Source organism: Hylobates moloch, unplaced genomic scaffold, assembly GCF_009828535.3.
Source record: "Hylobates moloch isolate HMO894 unplaced genomic scaffold, HMol_V3 SCAFFOLD_11, whole genome shotgun sequence".
Classification (NCBI taxonomy): domain Eukaryota; kingdom Metazoa; phylum Chordata; class Mammalia; order Primates; family Hylobatidae; genus Hylobates; species Hylobates moloch.
Window position 1 is genome coordinate 99,742,491 of NW_026652286.1, and position 19,144 is coordinate 99,761,634.

Consider the following 19,144-nt stretch of genomic DNA (forward strand, 5'->3'; position numbering starts at 1 on the left):
TGCGTGTGCGTGTGTGTGCACGCGTGTTTGCGTGTGTGCGCGCGTATGCGTGTGTGTGCGTGTGTGTGTGTGCATGTGTGTGCGCGTGTGTGCGTGTGTGCACAGGAGGTGGGCAGATGGGGCTGAATAGCTCTTTCCTGCCTGCTCACAGCATGCCGTAGCTCCAGGCTCTGTTCTAGGTCCTCAAGCTTCCTGGGCAGCTCTGGGTACACATTTGTTTATCCATCTTTCTCCTCCACCCCAAGCAACTTCTCGTAGGCCACCTGAACTCCGCCTCTCCAACTTGTCAAAGAAGAAAGCTGCAACCATGTAATTATGACATCCTGGGGGTAATTTTAACTATAAGTCATTATTCTCAAACAGCCGATGCAATCCCTATTTGCCAGCACAAAGAGATGATTCTCACTAGCCTGAACTCACTGTCAAACATGCCAGGAGAAATAAAAAGGTGCTAATGCAATATAGCCCAGAAATAGAAAATAAGATTAGAGGCGACACTTGAGATTTCAGGCTGTTGGGCGGGGGAAATAGCACAGGGTTTAGTTACCAGCAGAACTGTCAGACAAAACGCCTCCGAGGTCATTAATACCAGAACCTTCATTAAGGCAAGTGGATAAAATTAAAGGGTGTTTTGTGAGGATTTAATTTTTCCTGGAGGTTTGCAGTCTCTGAAGGGCGTCTGGTGCTGGCTCTGAGGCCAAGGTGGCGGGCCCTGGAGTGGGGAATCAGGATGTTGGAGTTTTCATTCTTTGTCGTCTTCTCAGTGGTCCCCGCTGAGAACAGGCTGCATGAGGGGGCGCCTGTGCAGTGCTGAGCCGCTGCATCAGGGAACTGCATCTCTTCATCCCCAAGCCGTGTCCTTTGAAACAGCACGGAGTCTCCTGCACAGCTGGAACAAGCATAGCTCAGCCTTAGCATGGGTGGGGCAGGATAGAAGAAAGGCTGTGTCGGGACAGGGTGTCTTTGTGGTTCTGAAGACCATCTAGGGACTCAGGGTGGTATTGGTGGAAACGTAGAAACAGGTCTGGCTTTATGCAAAGCTGAGAAGCAGGCAATGGTAGTCTTTGGTGACTTCTCATGGGTGCTTTTAGGGGTCCTCTCTTACCCCGTGTGCCCTTCCCTTACTCTGTTCCGGGAGTGCCTTTGTGTCAGCTGGTTGTCACAAGAAATCTAATAAATAAATTCCCTCGATCTTGTTAAATGATTAAGGTTCAGAGGTATTAAACAGTCCTGCCAGGAATGTTTATAGTTGTAGAAATACATTTCTGAGGCTGAAAAGGACTTAATGGAATATGCTTTAATATGGAATGCAGGCATTGTGCTTGGTCAGTGAGGGGGCTACATGGGAACTGGTCTTTCCTCTGTACTCTTTTCTTTCTTTAAAAACTATACTTAAGCTCTGGGATACATGTGCAGAACGTGCAGGTTTGTTATACATGTACACATGTGCCATGGTGGTTTGCTGCACCACCATGGCATGTGGGTTTGCTGCACCCATCAACCTGTCATCTACATTAGGCATTTCTCCTAATGCTATCCCTCCCCTAGTCCCCCATCGGCTAACAGGCTCTGGTGTGTGATGTCCCTCTCCTTGTGTCCCTGTGTTCTCATTATTCACCTCCCATTTATGAGTGAGAATATGCGGTGTTTGGTTTTCTCTTCCTGTGTTAGTTTGCTGAGAATGATGGTTTCTATCTTCACTCATGTCCCTGCAAAAGACATGAACTCATCATTTTGTATGGCCGCATACTATTCCATGGTGTATATGTACTACATTTTCTTTATCCAGTCTATCATTGATGGGCATTTGAGTTGGTTCCAAGTCTTTGCTATTGTGAATAGTGCTGCAGTAAACATAGGTGTGCATGTACCTTTATAGTAGAATGATTTATAATCCTTTGGGTATATACCCAGTAAGGGGATTGCTGGGTCAAATGGTATTTCTGGTTCTAGATTCTTGAGGAATCACCACACTGTCTTCCGCAATGGTTGTACTAATTTACTCTCCCACCAACAGTGTAAAAGCATTCCTATTTCTCCACATCTTCTCCAGCATCTGTTGTTTCCTGACTTTTTAGTGATTGTCATTCTAACTGGCATGAGATGATATCTCAGGTGGTTTTGAGCGGATCTCCTAGCACAGCACTCAAGCTCTGCTAAGGGACAGACTGCCTCCTCAACTAGGCCCCTGATCCCCGTGCCTCCTGACTGGGGGACACCTCCCAGCAGGGATTGACAGACACCTCATACAGGAGAGCTCCGGCTGGCATCTAGTGGTGCCCCTCTGGGATGAAGCTTCCAGAGGAAGAATCAGGCAGCAAAGCTTTGCTGTTCTGCAGCCCCTGCTGGTGGTACCCAGGCAAACAGGGTCTGGAGCAGACCTTCTCTGTACTCTTAATGCTATTGTGTAGGGTCAGAAATCAGGGCATTTGGATTGATCTTGACCTTGCTCTGGGATGCTGAGTAAGATCCTGCTTTGGCATTCTGTCATTCCCAGGAAAGACTGGATGGTGATAACATGCCTGTTCTCTCACCCTGGGTGGGGGATGAAGATGGTGATGGAGTATGTTGAGGTTCTTCACGTTTTCTTTGTGTGTTGATGGAAATGAGCTCTCTGTGGAGTCTCAGTGTTCCAGGACCTTTTGGGGGGCTTTATCACAGCCAAATAAATGCAAACAAGAAATCCTCTCTGGGCTTCTTCATGTAGGGCCTAGGAGATGATGTGCTTTGATTTTGCACAACTGGAGAAATGGAAATGTAGAGAGGGGCTGGGACTTTTCCAGGGTCCTCAGTTCGGATTGAGAAGGTGTCTCCTGCAGGTGGTTATGCATCTGGGAGCTAAAGACAACTCAGTCCTAACTGGGATCTACTTGTGACGTCTGGCCTAGGATTTTAGTAGCTTAAAACATGTCTGGCCAAATGAAAAGCTTATAACCTGACTTTTATGGAAACCCAGCACTCGTGGATATGGTGTCCAAAGCTATATGATTCCACACCTACAGCAAAGGGCTCATTTGGGAACATTTTAGAATGCAGAATCCCAGGCTCTGTCCCACACTTGTGGAGTTGGAATCTGAACTGCAATATGTGCATACTCCAGGTGATGTTTACATTAAAGCCTGAGAAGCATTGCCCTGAGTCACAGATTGGTCATAAAGGAGATGGATTCCAAGCGGGGGGGATATGGGGCATCAGCTAAATTCCATGGAAGGGGAGTAACAACCCCTGTATTGCTTGCTCACCTTGGTGCTTGGAAGATCACACGACACAACAAATGGGAAAGTCCACAGAGGAGCACATCATGCTTGGAAAACGCACAGCATTTTCATGCTCATTGGCAGCTGGCCAGGCTCCACCCTGTTAGCCAGGGAGTCCTCTTCATCTCCACAGCCAAAATTAATCTATTTCTCTGCTCTGGCACCTCTAGTCTTTTTGAAACAACATTAATTTTGGTTGCTTTCATCCAAACTGCAAAGAGTATTTGAATCCATGTTACTGCCTTTAGTGAGATTCTCTTTTTTACCGCCATTTTTTTTTTTTTTTTGGACACACATTTGCCGCGGTGCCTGGGACCCAGTGCAGTGCAGAGGAGATTAGCTCTGTGTTCAGCCACTGGCCATGCCTCTGAGGAGCAGAGCTTTCTGTTTATCTCTTAGAAGCAGATGCTTTGGATTTTATCCCTGGGGGAATTTATCAGGGTGCCCTGAATTCATTCATTCATTCATTCTCGTATTCCTCTCCACCCTGAATACACACACACACACACAGACACACACAGACACACACACACACACACAACCTCTACACATCAGCCATGTCAATGTTGTTTGTTGTATATTTGGGAGGATGTTTGCCATTTAGAGCCATTCTGGAATTGTCTGTAGTTTACTTCTCTTCCCTCTAAGCACATCCTTAGCTTGGATTACTTTACCCCATCAGTGGCAGCCTGTCTTGGCCCCAGTCCTTATATGTAGCCAATGCATATGGATTTCTTCCAGTCCCAGCAGCTCTTTCATCTGACCTGGCATTTTCAGAGCAACACCGGGGTTTTCATTTTCTTTCATACAGATGCCTATGTTAGGATGACTTGAAGTACTCAGAGAGAGAAAGTCATTGCCCATTTGTTCAAAGGGTTCATTTTTCTTTTTTTTCAAGCATGAGTACACATGGGCATGCAATTACAAATGCACAGCTCTTACCATGAGCACATTGTAAATGTATGGTTAAGTGATTGATTTGTATGGTGATTTATTTATGTTTTTGTCTCCATGAATGACTGTATGTTTAGTGAGCAAGGCATGGTATTCATACAAGTATATGAATCCATGCATGCATTAATATGTGCTCGTTCAGTACATATTAAGCACTAATGTGTTCGAGTGTTGTGTGTCACATACAGATAAAGGTTTTCTTTCAAGGGCTTTTAGTCTCCTAAAGGGGATGAGATATTTCCATGCAACTTTCATACAAAGTTGAGTTTTTTTCCTCCCAAGATGGTGGTTTAGAGGCTTTTAGCATGCCTCAGCCACTTGGAAATAGCAAGATAGTACATAAAAATCAACCATGTGAGCTTTAATTCAAGACGGAAAATGAGAATCCACTGGATTCATGAAGGACATCCCAGATCCCAGGAAGGAGAACACTGGCAAACAGTGCCCAAAATAAAAGTGACTGGCCAATAAAAGTGGGTGAAGCCTCAATACACAAGAGAGGAAAAGAGCCTCTGTCTGACTCACCTTTCTGCTGGGGATCCAAGTAACCCAGGCTAAGGGGTGGTGGGGGTGGTGCACTTTTGTTTCTTCCAAGCTCTGGAACTAACTTGGAGAGAGGCTTGGAGATGCTGTGAGGGAAAGACACTGGGAAAACCTGCAGGCATTTTTCCAGACCGGGACTGAGAGCAGGATGCCGTTTTTAATCCAGGAGTAAAACAAGTCAGTCATTTTTGGTGACCTAGTATCACGGCCATGCAGGCATTTTAGTCTCGGGCCAGAGATTGGACCACTTGCTCTTGAGCAGGATAGGAGCCTCCACAGCCAGAACTGTGGAAGGTGCTTCAGCAGTAGGTGCTGGAGTTATCCTCTTCTCCCATAGCAAGCTGGGGGTGGGAGAGCTACCAGAGCTGCAGTTTCTCCTGGGTGGTGCAACTTGCAGCCAGGCCAGTTTGGCAACCTGGAACCAGTCTGCATGTGACATTGCTAGGTGTCCCAGCCTGCACCCCTAAGATCATGGTGCATGGGGCCCTCTCTACCTCACCCTCAGGCAGATTTCCAGGCATTTAGAGCACCCACTTGCTTGGACCAGCAGCCTGAGCCACTCTACCCTTCCTGGGCATGGATCATGGTGCAGCGGGGCTCTCTCTGCCCCATGCCCAGGCAGATCTCCAGGCATTTGAAGCACCCCCTCACCTAGATCAGCAGCCTGACCCACCCTACCCTTCCTGTGTGAAGATCTTGGTATGGGGTGGGGTGTCCCTCTGTGCTCCACATCCAGGCAGATCTCCAGGCATTTGAAACACCTGCTTGGCTGCATCAGCAGCCTGAGTTGCTCCAACTCTCCAGTGCAGAGATCTTGGTGCAGGGGCTGTCTGTGCTCCATGCCCAGGCAGATCTCCAGGTATCTGGATCACCTACTCTCATGGAGTTTAGGCTGCCCTCATCCCCATGCAGAGACTTTGGTGCTGAGGAGGTTTCTCAGCTCCATTCATAAGTACACCTCTAGGCACTTGGTGGCCACCCATTGGATTCTCCCTCAGTGCTGGTGCTTGTGCCTGCCATCAGGAGACCTGATGTAGGTGGACCTTCCCAGTTTGACCCTGTCTTTTGTGGCTCCTGCCCTTCCTGGGGTTGAGCAGAGGGCTCAGACCACTGTGCATTCCATGAATCAGCCCAGAGGCAACAGGGATCTTCTGTCAGAATAAAGTATATCCCCAGCCATATTGGCCATAGCAGGCTCATATCTATAAGTGCTGTATATTGGCTTATAGGTTAAATGGCATAGCCCAATGTAAAACCTACCAAAAGAAATACATAGGGCTATAGAAGCAAAGCCAAAAGACACTACCTAGCATACTCTACAGTCACACCCTCTAGGAGGGGGGAAAAGAAAAAGGAAGGAAAAAATAATACAGTAGGGAAAGAAAGAAAAAGAAAAAATCCTACCTGCACAAAAATAATTTAAAAAAATTAGAAATACCAGCATCTGCAGATGAGAAGAAGCCAGTGCAAGAATTCAGGCATCATGAAAACTCTGAATGTAGTAACACCACCAAAGAATCACACTATCTATGTCTCCACCAATGGTTCCAGACCAAATGGAAACTCAGAAATGATGGATAAAAGATTCAAAGCATAGATTGCAAGAAAGCTCAATGAGATCCAAGACAAGGTTGAAAATCAACACAAAGAAACTTCCAAAGCAATCCAGTAAAGGAAAGAAGAGATAAACATCAATCAGATTAATATTGTGAAAAATCAATCAGAGCTTCTGGAATAGAAAAACTCAAGGAATTTTGAAATACAATTTAAAGCTTTATCAATAGACAGGACTATGCAGAAGAAAGAATTTCAGACCTTGAAGGCCAGTCTTTTGAACTAGTTCAGCCAGACAAAAATACACAGAAAATTTTTTTAAACAAAATCTTTGAGAGAGAAGGAGAAAAAAGCAAATAACCTCAAAAACATATTTGAGAAAATCATTGAAGAAAATTTCCCTAACCTTGATAGAGACATAGATATCCAGATATAAGAAATCCAGAGAAGTCTTATGAGACACAACACAAAATGAACATCACTCAGGCGTATAGTCATCAGGTTAATGCTAAAGAAAAAATCTCAAAGGCAACTAGAGATAAAGGTCAGATCACATACAAAAGGAACTCCAGCAGGATAACAGTTGACTTCTCAACAGAAACATTGCAAGTCAGGAGAGATGGGAGGCCTATTTTTAGCATCGTAAAGAAAAGAAATTCCAATCAAGAATTTTATACCCTGCCGAACTAAGCTTCATAAGCATGGGAGAAATAAAAGTGTATTCAGACAAGCAAGCACTAAAGGAATTTGTTAACACTAGACAAGTCTAACAAGAGATCCCTAAAGGAGTTCTAAACATAAAAAGAAAAGAAGTCTGCTTCCACAAAAACACACTTAGCGCATAGCTTGCAGACCCTGTAAAGCAACCACACAATAGAAACTACAAAGCAATCAGCTAATAACTGTATGACAAGATGAAAACCTCACATATCAACATTAACCTTGAAGGTAAATGGTCTGAACACCCAACTCAAAAGTCACAGAGTGGCAAGTTGGCTAAAAAAACAAGACCCATCCATCTGCTGTCTTCAGGAGAGCCATCTCACAAGTACTGACACCCACAGGCTCAAAGTAAGGGTTGAGGAAAGCTCTACCATGCAAAAAGGAAATAAAAAATACCAGGGATCTATTCTTATATCAGATAAAACAGACTTTAAAGAACTACAGTAAAAAAGGACAGTGAGATCAGGGGCCCATAATGATAAATGGTTAAGTTCAACAAGAATATGTAACTATTCCAAATATATATGTACACAACATTGGAACACTCAGATTTATTTTTCAAAAATACAGAAAGGTGATTTTTTTAAAAGATAAATAAAATTGGTGGATCATTAGTGAGATTAACCAAGAAAAGAAAAGAAGATCCAAATAAATGCAATTAAAAATGAAAGAAGAGATATTACTACTGATACCACCAAAATACAAAAGATTATTCAAGGCTACTATGAACATCTTTATGTGCATAAACTAGACAACCTAGAGGAGATGGATAAATTCCTGGAAACATACAACCCTCCTAGATTAAACCAGGAAGATGTGGAAATTCGGAACAGACCAAAAACAAGCAGCAAGATTGAAATAATAATTGAAAAATTGCCAACAAAAGAAGTCCAGGACCAGATGGATTCACAGTTAAATTCTATCAGACATTCAAAGAAGAATTAGTGCCAATCCTATTGACACTATTCCACAGGATAGAGAAAACCAAGGAAGGACATAACAAAGAAACAAAACTACAGACCAATATCTCTGAAGAACATAGATGCAAAAATCCTCAGCAAAATACTAGCTAACTGAATCCAACAGCACATCAAAAAGACAATCCACCATGATCAAGTGGGTTTCATACCAGTGATGCAGGGATGGTTTAACATCTGCAAGTCATTAAATATGATACACCACATAAACAGAATTAAAGACAAAAATCACATGATCATCTCAATAGATGCAGAAAAAGGATCTGACAAAATCTAGCATTGCTTTATTATTAAAACCCTCAGCAAAATCACTATAGAACGGACATACCTTAAGGTAATAAAAGCTATCTATGACAAACCCACAGCCAACATTATACTGAACAGGGAAAAGTTGAAAGCATTCCCCCTGAGAACTGGAACCAGACAAGGATGCTCACTTTCACCATTTCTATTCAACATATTACTGGAAATCTTAGCCAGAGCAATCAGACAAGAGAATGAAATAAAGGGCATCCAAATCAGTAAAGAGGAAGTCAAACTGTCACTGTTTGCTAATGATATATTTGTATACCTAGAAAACACTAAAGACTCATCCATAAAGCTTCTAGAACTGGTAAATGAATTCAGCAAAGTTTTAGAATACAAAATTAATGTACACAAAACAGTAGCTCTGCTATACCACAATAACAACCAAGCTGAAAACCAAATCAAGAACTCAACCCCTTTTATAATAGCTGCAAAAAAAAATCCCACCAAAAAATAAACAAAAACAAAAAAGCTTAGGAATATACCTAACCAAGGAGGTGAAAGACCTCTAGAAGGAATACTACAAAACACTGCTGAAAGAAATCATAGACAACACAAACAAATGGAAACACATCTCATGCTCATGGATGGATAGAATTAATATTGTGAAAAGGATCATACTGCCAAAAGAAATCTACAAATTAAATGCAATTCCCATCAAAATACCACCATTCTTCTTCACGGAACTAGAAAAAAAAATCCTAAAATTTATATGGAACCAAAAAAGATCCTGCGTAGCCAAAGCAAGAAGGAAAAAAATCTGGAGGCATCACATTACCAGACTTCAAACTCTAGTATAAGGCCATAGTCACCAAAACAGCATGGTACTGGTATAAAAATAGGCACATAGACCAATGGAACAGAATAGAGAACCCAGAAATAAAGCCAAACACTTACAGCCAACTAATCTTTGACAAAGCAAATGAAAACATAAAGTGGGGAAAGGACACCTGTTCAACAAATGATGCTTGGATAGTTGGCAAGCCACATGTAGAATAATAAAACTGGTCCTCATCTCTCACCTTATACAATAATCAACTAAAGCTGGATCAAAGGCTTAAATCTAAGACCTGAAACCATAAAAATTCTAGAAGATAACATCAGAAAAACCCTTCTAGACATTGGCTTAGGTGAAGACTTCATGACCAAGAACACAAAAGCAAATGCAACAAAAACAAAGATAAATAGATGGGACTTAATTAAACTAAAAAGCACCTGCACAGCAAAAGCTGGCCATAAAGCAGAGTTAACACACAACCCAAAGAGTGGGAGAAAAATCTTCACAATCTATACATCCAACAAAGGACTAATTTCCATAATCTACAAAGAACTCAAATAAATTAGCAAGAAAAAAAACAATCCTACCAAAAAGTGGGCTAAGGACATGAATAGACAATTCTGAAAAGAAGATATGCAAATGGCTAAGAAGCATATGGAAAAATGCTCAACATCACTAATTATAAGGGAAATGCAAATCAAAGCTATAATGTGATACCACCTCACTCCTGCAAGAATGGCCATAATCAAAAAATAAAAAAATAGTAGATGTTGGTGTGGGTGTGGTGAAAAGGAAACACTTCTACACTGTTGGTGGCAAAGTAAACTAGTACAACCACTATGGAAAACGGTGTGGAGATTCCTTAAAGAACTAAAAGTAGATCTACCATTTGATCCAGCAATCCCATTACTAGGTATCTATCTACCCAGATGAAAAAAAGTCATTATATGAAAAAGATACTTGCACATGCATGTTTATAGCAGCACAATTTACAATTGCAAAAATATGGAACCAGCACTAATGCTCATCAATCAAAGCGTGGATAAAGAAAATGTGATACATACACAGACACACACACGCACACACCATGGAATACTACTCAGCCATAAAAAAGAAACAAAATAATGGCATTCACAGCAAGATGGATGGAATTAGAGACTATTATTTTAAGTGAAGTAACTCAAGAATGGAAAACCAAACATTATATGTTCTCGCTCATAATTGGGAGCTAATCTCTGAGGACATGAAGGCATAAGAATGACACAGTGAACTTTGGGGACTCTGGGGAAAGGGTGGGAGGGGGTAAGGGATAAAAGACTACACACTGGATACAGTATACACTGTGTGGGTGATGGGTGCACCAAAATCTCAGAAATCATTTCTAAAGAACTTATTCATGCAACCAAACATCACGTTTCCCCAAAACTATTGAAATAAATAATAGAAAATAAAAAACTTTAGACTTACAAAAAGACTTAGATAGCCACACAATAATAGTGGGAGACTTCAACACCCTGCTGACAGCATTAGACAGATTATTGAGACAAAAAACTAACAAAGAAATTATAAACTTGACATTGATCAGTCAGACGTAATAGATACCTACAGAATACTCCACCCATCAACCACAAAATACTTATTTCTCTCATCTGCCCACAGAACATACTGCAAGGTTGACCACATGCTTGGCCATAAAGCACTTTCAATAAATTAAAAAAAAATCACACCAACTCTACTCTTGGACCACAGTGGAATAAAAATAGAAACCAATACCAAGAATATCTCTCAAAACTATACAATTATCTGGAAATTAAACAACTTTATCCTGAATGACTTTTGCATAAACAATGTAATTAAGATAGAAATTAAAAAATATTTGAAATAAATAAAAACAGAGATACAACATACCAAAATCTCTGGGATGCAGCAAAAGCAGTTAAGAGGAAAGTTTATAGCACTAAATGCCTACTTCAAAAAGCTAGAAAAGTCTCAAATTAACAATCTAACATCACACCTAGAGAAACTAGAAAAACAAAAACAAACTAACCCCAAAGGTAGCAAGGAAAATTAATGAAAACAAAAGTTGTTTTTTTTTTGTAAAAATAAACCAAACCACTAGAACAATAGCTAGACTAACAAAGAAAAAGGAGAGAAGATCCAAATAAGCACAACTAGAAATACAAAGGTGATATTACAACTGATCCCGTGGACATATTAAAGATTCTCAGAGAGTACTATGAACATCTCTAAGCACATAGACTAAAAAATCTAGAGGAAATCAATACATTCCTGGAAACACATACCCTCCCAAGATTGAATCAGGAATAAATTAAAACACTGAACAGATTAATATGGAGTTCCAAAATTGAATCAGTATTAAAAGCCTGTACCAATGAAAAGTCTTGGACCGATGGATTCACAGCCTAATACTACCAGACATAGAAAGAAAAGCTGGTACCAATTCTACTGCAGCTGTTCTAAAAAAATCGATGAGGAGGTACTCCACCCTAATTCTATAAAGCTAATATCACCCTGATACCAAAACCTGGAAAAGACACAACAGAAAAAGAAAACTACAATATCCCTGATGAACACAGATGCAGATATCCTCAACAAAATACTAGCAAACTGAATTCAGCAGCATACCAAGAAGTTAATTTACCATGATCAAGTAGGCTTTATTCCTGGCATGCAAGGTCAGTTCAATATACGTAAATCAATAAGTGTGATTCACTAAATAAACAGAATTAAAAACAGAAACCATATGATCATCTCAATAGACATGGAAAATACACTCAATAAAATCCAGCATCCCTTCATGATAAAAACCCTCAAAGAAATGAGGCATTAAAGAAACATACCTCACAATAATAACAGCCATCAGTGACAAACCCACAGCCAACATCGTACTGAATGGGCAAAAACTGGAAGCATTCCCCTTGAGAACTGGAACAAGACAAGGAAGCCCACTTGACCACTCCTATTCAACATAGTACTGGAAATACCAGCCAGAGCTATCAGGCAAGAGAAAGAAATAAAAGGCATCCAAATAAGGAGAAGAAAAAGTCAAACTATCTCTCCTCATGGATGATATAATCCTATACCTAGAAAACCCTATAGACTCTGCCAAAAGCCTCCAGGAACTAATAAATGACATCAATAAAGTTTCAGGATACAAAATCCATGTACAAAAACCAGTAGCATTTCTATACGTCAATAACATTCAAGATGAAAGCCCAATCAAGAATGCAATCTCATTTACAATAGCCACACAAAAAATAAAATACCTAGAAATGTAACTAACCAAGGAGATAAAATATCTGTAACACTGCCGAAATGAATCATAGATGACACAAACAAATGGAAAAACATTCCATGTTCGTGAATTGGAAGAATCAGTATCATTAAAATGGACATTCTACCTAAAGCGACATATAGATGCAGTGCTATTCCTATCAAACTACTGATGTTGTTTTTTATGGAACTAGAAAAAAACTATCCTAAAATTCATATCGAACCAAAAAGAGACTGAATAGACAAAGCAATCCTAAGCAAAAAGAACAAAGCCAGAGGCATCACATTACTCTACTTCAAACTATGCTATAAAGCTACAGTAATCAAAACAGCATAATACTGGTACAAAAACAGACACATAGACCAATGAAACAGAAGAGAGAACCTGGAAATGAAGCCACACACCTACATCAATCTGTTGTTGACAAAAACAGACAGTAAGAAAAGGACTCCCCTTTTTTAGGACACTCTCAATAAATGGTGCTGTAATAGCTGGCTAGGCATATACAGAAGAATAAAACTGGACCCTTACTTTTCACCATCTACAAAAATCAACATATGATGGATTAAAGATTTAAATGTAAGACCTCAAACTATGAGAATCCTAGAAGCAAACCTAGGAAACACCATTCTGGACATTGGCCTTGGGAAGGAATTTATGTCTTAAGTTCTCAAAAGTAATTCCAGTGAAAACAAAAATTGAAAAGTGGTTCCCAATTAAACAAAAGAACTTCTGCACATCAAAAGAAACTATTAACAGAATAGACAACCTAAAGAATGAGAGAAAATACTTGCAAACTATGCATCTGACAAAAGTCTAACATCCTGAATCTATAAGGAACTTAAACAATTCAACAAGCATAAAAACAAATAACATCATTGAAAAATGGGCATATGACATGAACAGACACTTCTGAAAAGAAGACATACAAGTGGCTAACAAACATATGAAAAAATGCTGTACATCACTAATCATCAGAGGAACACAAATCAAAATCTCAATGAGATATTATTTCATACCAGTCAGAATGGTTATTATTGAAAAGTCAAGGCCAGGTGCAGTGGCTCATGCCTATAAACGCAGCACTTTGGAAGGCAGAGGCAGGAGGGTCACTTGAGTCCAGAAGTTCAAAACCAACCTGGGCAACATGATGAGACTTCATCTTTCCAAAAAAAAAAAAGATACAAATTGACCAAAAAATAGCCAGGTGTGGTGGCACATACCTATAGTCCAAGCTACACAAGAGGCTGAGACAGGAAAGTTGCTTGAGTCCAGGAGGTCAAGGCTGCAGTGAGCCACGTTCATGCCACTGCACTCAGCCTGGGTGACAGAGCAAGATCTATCTCAAACAATGATCTAAAAACAATATATTCTGGTGAGGCAGTGGAGTAAAGGGAATGCTTATACATTGTTGGTGGGAATGTAAATTAGTTCAGCCACTGTGAAAAGCAGTTTGGAGATTTCTCAAATAACTTAGAACAACCATTTGACCTAGCAATCCCATTACTGAGTATATATCCAAAACAAAACAATTATTTATACCAAAAAGACACATGCACTTATATATTCATCACTACACTATTCACAATAGCAAAATCATTAAATCAACCTAGGTGCCAATCGATGATGTAATAAGGAGAATGTGGTGCATATACACCATGGAATACTATGCAGCCATAAAAATGAAATATGTCCTTTGCAGCAACATGAATGCAGCTGGAGGCTATTATCCTAAGTGAATTAATGCAGGAACAGGAAACCAAATACACATATTCTCCCTTATAAGAAGGAGCTAAACATTGGGTACCCATGGACACAAATATAGCAACAACAGAAACTGGGGACTATGAGAAGGGGGAGGGCAAGATGGGCAAAATGTTGCAAAACTAACTAGTGGGTACTATGCGCAGTACCTGGGTAATGGGATCATGTGTACCCCAAACCTCAACATCACTTAATATGTTCAGGTAAAAAACCTGCACATGTACCCACTGAATCTAAAATAAAAGTTGAAAAAAACAAGAAAATGATTAGGGTCAGGAAAGGAATAAATAAAATGAGAGCAGAGGGATATAACCTTGCTTTCAGCTGGATATCAGGGATAACTCCTAGGAGGAGATGGAATTTGAGCAAAGGATTTGAACCTGTGGAAATGGACACTGCTCTCCAGGTTGAGTGAACCCTAGGGACAATGGCACATACCTGGAAATGCTGATATATAGTGAACGGCAAGCAGTTCAGCCTAGGCAAAACACCTGGGCTGGGTGCAGGGCGGGTGATAGATGTAATCTGTCTATGTTAGATTGTGGGGAACTCTGGATTCAAATTAAGGAAGCTTAAATTTTGGATCTTGTGTATCAGGAGAAGGGATGTTTTTGAGACAGATGAGTAAGATAATCAGAGTAGTGCTTTAGGAAGATCACTTTGTAGAGATCCGTAAAACAAATTAGAGACGTAGGAGACTAGAGGCATCAAAAGTAGTTAAGAGGCTACTACAGTAATCCAGATGATGAATAAGGATTGTGTGAATTATGGTGGTGGCAGAGGTAGGTAAAGGAAATATGAATGACCCAACATTGACAAAGCTCAAAAAAGGGAAAGATGATGACGAGGGTTTGGGGCTTGAGATGATGAAGATGTCATAACACACATAAGGAACACAGCCTGGAAAGCTTATTTCTTTTTTGATTGGGGTACAGGATGAAAGGGGAGTTTAGTTTGGCATGTGTTGAGTTTACCGTGCTGATGGGAACATTTAGATGGAAAACTTCAGCAAATAATTGAACGTTTGGAAGTGGCACTCGTGACTGATTTCAGAACTAGAGTTAAATTTGACGATCATATTTACAGAGGGGCTAATGGAAGCCTTAAAAGTGAATGCCTTGTTATGAGAAAAGATACAGAGGAAGGATTAAAGGGGTGGCAGGGTTAAATATCTATATTCAGGATGAGGGAAAAGAGGAAGAACCAAGAGGTAGAAACACATCTGTATATTGTCTCTAGCTAGCCTGTGCATGAACACACACACACACACACACACACACACACACACACACACACAGTTTAGACTAAAATTCACACATATTAAGATTACTGGTATATTCAATTTCACACATAGTTGGAAGAAAACAGAAGAGAGATAGTGTCTCAGTAACCAAGGAGGGGAGGATGATTGATAGTGTCAAACATAGATAGAAGAGCAATACATGAAGAGAAGCAGCTGGTTTTGTGCATGAAGATGGTATGTTTACATGGGCACAAGCACATGCATGCCTGTGGGTGTATATCTGAGTGTTTTGAGGGGGAAGGTATTATATAAGTAGGACGAGAAAAGAAATGAGATGAAGTTGTCAATCAGGAGACAGCAATAAGAAGAATCATCATATATCAGAACAAATGGATATCCAACAAAATGTTTTCTTGGTGGTTATTTTGATTCCTTAAACCCTGAGCTTGGTTTCTGAACCTTGATTTGATTCTGTGTGGTGTATTCAGCAAATCTTGCTTCACTTTAGGCCTCGAGTCTTTCAATAGGTGTGGAATTACTAGGTGACTTGCTTTGCTCCAGGTCTTCCTCATGTCAATGAGGGCCTTTCAGTAATTAGCCTCTTGATTATGAAACGCATTTTGAGCAGAAGGCTGGTCAGAGTATTTGGTTTGTTCCAGCATATACTATACCGAATGGTGGGGATGGCACTTTGTTACCCATTTGAATTATTCTTTTTAAATAGGATAGACTGTGTTCTGCTTATTTTTCTGGGTTAGGAATCTCCTTACCTAAATTTAGTCAAATACACAATTCATATTGAATGTGGAGAGGAAGTAACTTGGGACAAGAAACCAAGGCAAAGAATCCTCCTTAGCAACAAATAGGATAATGGACTTAATTCTTAATAGTGTTTCATCACTTTTCTCTATTATATTGCATTTGATTTCATTTCTCTTTCAGGCTCTCATTTCCTTAAAGTTTAGTTAACATTACACTCTCAGAACCCAATCCCAGTGAGGGATGGCTCAGGGGATGTAACTCCAGTCAATATTTAAATGCCACTCCTCCAAAGATGATGAGAGAGGCAAAGAGGATGAGATGATTTGGCCTATATGTTGGTCATGTGCACTTTATTCCCATAATTATTATTTTTCATTTAACAGTTATTGAATGAGGCAGACTCCTCTGTGACTGCATTCCTCCCATTTTTCCTCCCACCCTTTCCCTCCCTCCCCTCACCTTGCCTGCCTTCCTGCCTTCCTTAATTATAAAACAACATGTTAAAGATTCTGGTGCTGAAACCTCATTCTAGTTCATAAAAAAACTAAATTCAAAGAACCTTGATTTTTTTTCCCTCTTCAGGGACTTTGTCATGAGAATTCTTAGCTGATTTCCCTTGTGGCATGCCTGGGTCACATGATTGTGTGTGTGTGTGTGTGTGTGTGTAAGGGATGAAAACAGGCCTGTCTTTATGGAACAGGTACAGTATTTCACAGCTGGCTGGCTAGGAATGGAATTCTTCTATCAAAAGCTACTTTTCTGGATCCTGAACTGATTAGCAGATGCAAATTCTACACTGAATGCTGATAAGACAAAACCACACACATTTGTGTATCTGTAGATGGTGTGCACATGCACACACACACGATTTTTATTAAAATGCACACACATCTGTATTACTGCTACATTCACTTCTACATAGTTGAAAATCCTTCTTTTTGCAGCTTCAAAAGATAGCCAGACAAGAGTTATTTTATAGAATGGAAGTAATTTCTATGGCGCCAAGCAATAATAAGGAAATCGGAAGTCAAGGACTATCTTCCGAATGGAGAAGAAGCTCCATCAACCACAGAAGGAAATTATGATCACTCCTGCCATCCTGCTGCTTTGTGTATCCAGGTATCCTCTATCAAGAACATGTGTTTCCCTAGGCCTAGAATGGGACTTTCTTCCATCACTGTGGCCCACTCCGTTCTCCAACATAACTCTTTTAGTAGCTTAAACTTCAATTATGACTCTGTAATAATTTGGTTGTGTGGCTATTTCCACCACTTCCTACCCACCTTAGAAAGGTGTATTTCCAGAGGTTAGGTCCTGGCAGCAGCTTCCATGGACCCTCTGTGTTCAGAGGTGAGGGCTGATTCAGCACTTTCCTGGCTGGACAGTTCCTGGCCCAAGCCTCTGACTTCTCCTTCCCTGGCCTTCCACTCCCTTCCTCTGGTAAGGCTCTGTCATCAGATGCAAGGACCCCAGTAGCTACAGAGGCCAATGAATGAGCAATGAGCCTGCTGCAGAGCCTTCATTTCTCATTGTCTCTTCATCCAGACCAATTAGCCTTTCTACTGCCCCACAGTGAAAAAAAAAATGATGCATGTGAACTTGGCATTATGGGGAGGCCCCCAAGGTGTAGGTATTAAGTATATATGAGATCTCCTCTTTTATCATTGCCATGTACTTTTCACAGACATTCATCTCAGGAATTCCCAGAAGACAGACCCACCCCCAATTTTGCTGTCCCTTCTTGTTTCAGTCACTGCTCTCTTACCTTATCTTCCTTCTCTTCTCAGGATGAAGGGAACGATTGGAGTCTTGCACAATGAAAGGACAACATTGCTGCCAAAAGAATCCATCGTGACTGTAGGCATATTCTCCACCCTCATCCTGCAGGTTTTCTGCCTGTTGTTGGCCCCTGACCAATTTTGCTCCTGGGCAGTCTGAGGTGGAACATAATTTTTATAAAACAAATTATGCTCAGTATCACTTATAATCAGGGAAATGAGAGTCAAAGCCACAAAAACACCTCATGCTGTTTAGGATGGCTGTTATCAAGTAGACAAGAAAGAAGTGTTGGTGAGGGTAAGGAGAAAATAAAATCTTTGCACACTGTTGTTGGGAATGTAAGTTGGTAAAGCCACTATAAAAGGCAATATGAAGGATTCTCAAAAAATTAAAAATAAAATTGCCAAATGATCCATCAATCCCTCTTCTGGACACATAATCAAAGGAAATGAAATCAGTATCTCAAATAGATATTTGCACCCCATATCCACTGCATCCTTTTTTGTAATAGCCAAGATATGGGAGCAACCGAAGTGTCCATCAACAAATGAATGCATAAAGAAATCATGATACATATATACAGTGGAATATTATTCAGACATAAAAACGAAGGAAAACCTGTAATTTCTGAAGACATTAATGAATCCAGAGGACATCATACTAAGTGAAGTAAGCTAGATACAGGAAGACAAAAACCACACGATCTCACTTACATGTGGAATCTAAAAAAGTCAAACTCATAGAAGCAGAGAGTAGAATAGTAGTTGTCATGGGCTTGGGATAATTGAGGAGGTGTTGGTTAAAGGGTACAAACTTTAAGTTATAAGATAAACGAGTTCTGGCGCTCTACTATACAGTATGGCTGATGACGGATGTGTTTTTTTTTTTTTATTATACTTTAGGGTTTTAGGGTACATGTGCACAATGTGCAGGTTTGTTACAAATGTATCCATGTGCCATGTTGATTTCCTGCACCCATTAACTGGTCATTTAGCATTAGGTGTATCTCCTAATGCTGTCCCTCCCCCCTCCCCCCACCCCACAACAGTCCCCGGAGTGTGATGTTCCCCTTCCTGTGTCCATGAGTTCTCATTGTTCAATTCCCACCTATGAGTGAGAACATGTGGTGTTTGGTTTTTTGTCCTTGCGATAGTTTACTGAGAATGATGTTTTCCAGTTTCATCCATGTCCCTACAAAGGACACGAACT

General features: G+C 40.4%; 1 long non-coding RNA gene across 1 annotated transcript in view; it reads left to right on the forward strand.

The window, feature by feature from the left end:
* The window catches only part of LOC131384608 (uncharacterized), a 79,355-nt gene extending 61,193 nt beyond the window's left edge, over nt 1-18,162 (forward strand). Inside the window, exons 3-4 of the long non-coding RNA XR_009215623.1 lie at nt 17,101-17,275; nt 17,944-18,162. This is a non-coding gene — a long non-coding RNA (uncharacterized LOC131384608). The remainder of the gene's footprint in view (nt 1-17,100; nt 17,276-17,943) is intronic.
* Nucleotides 18,163-19,144: the final 982 nt, after the last annotated feature.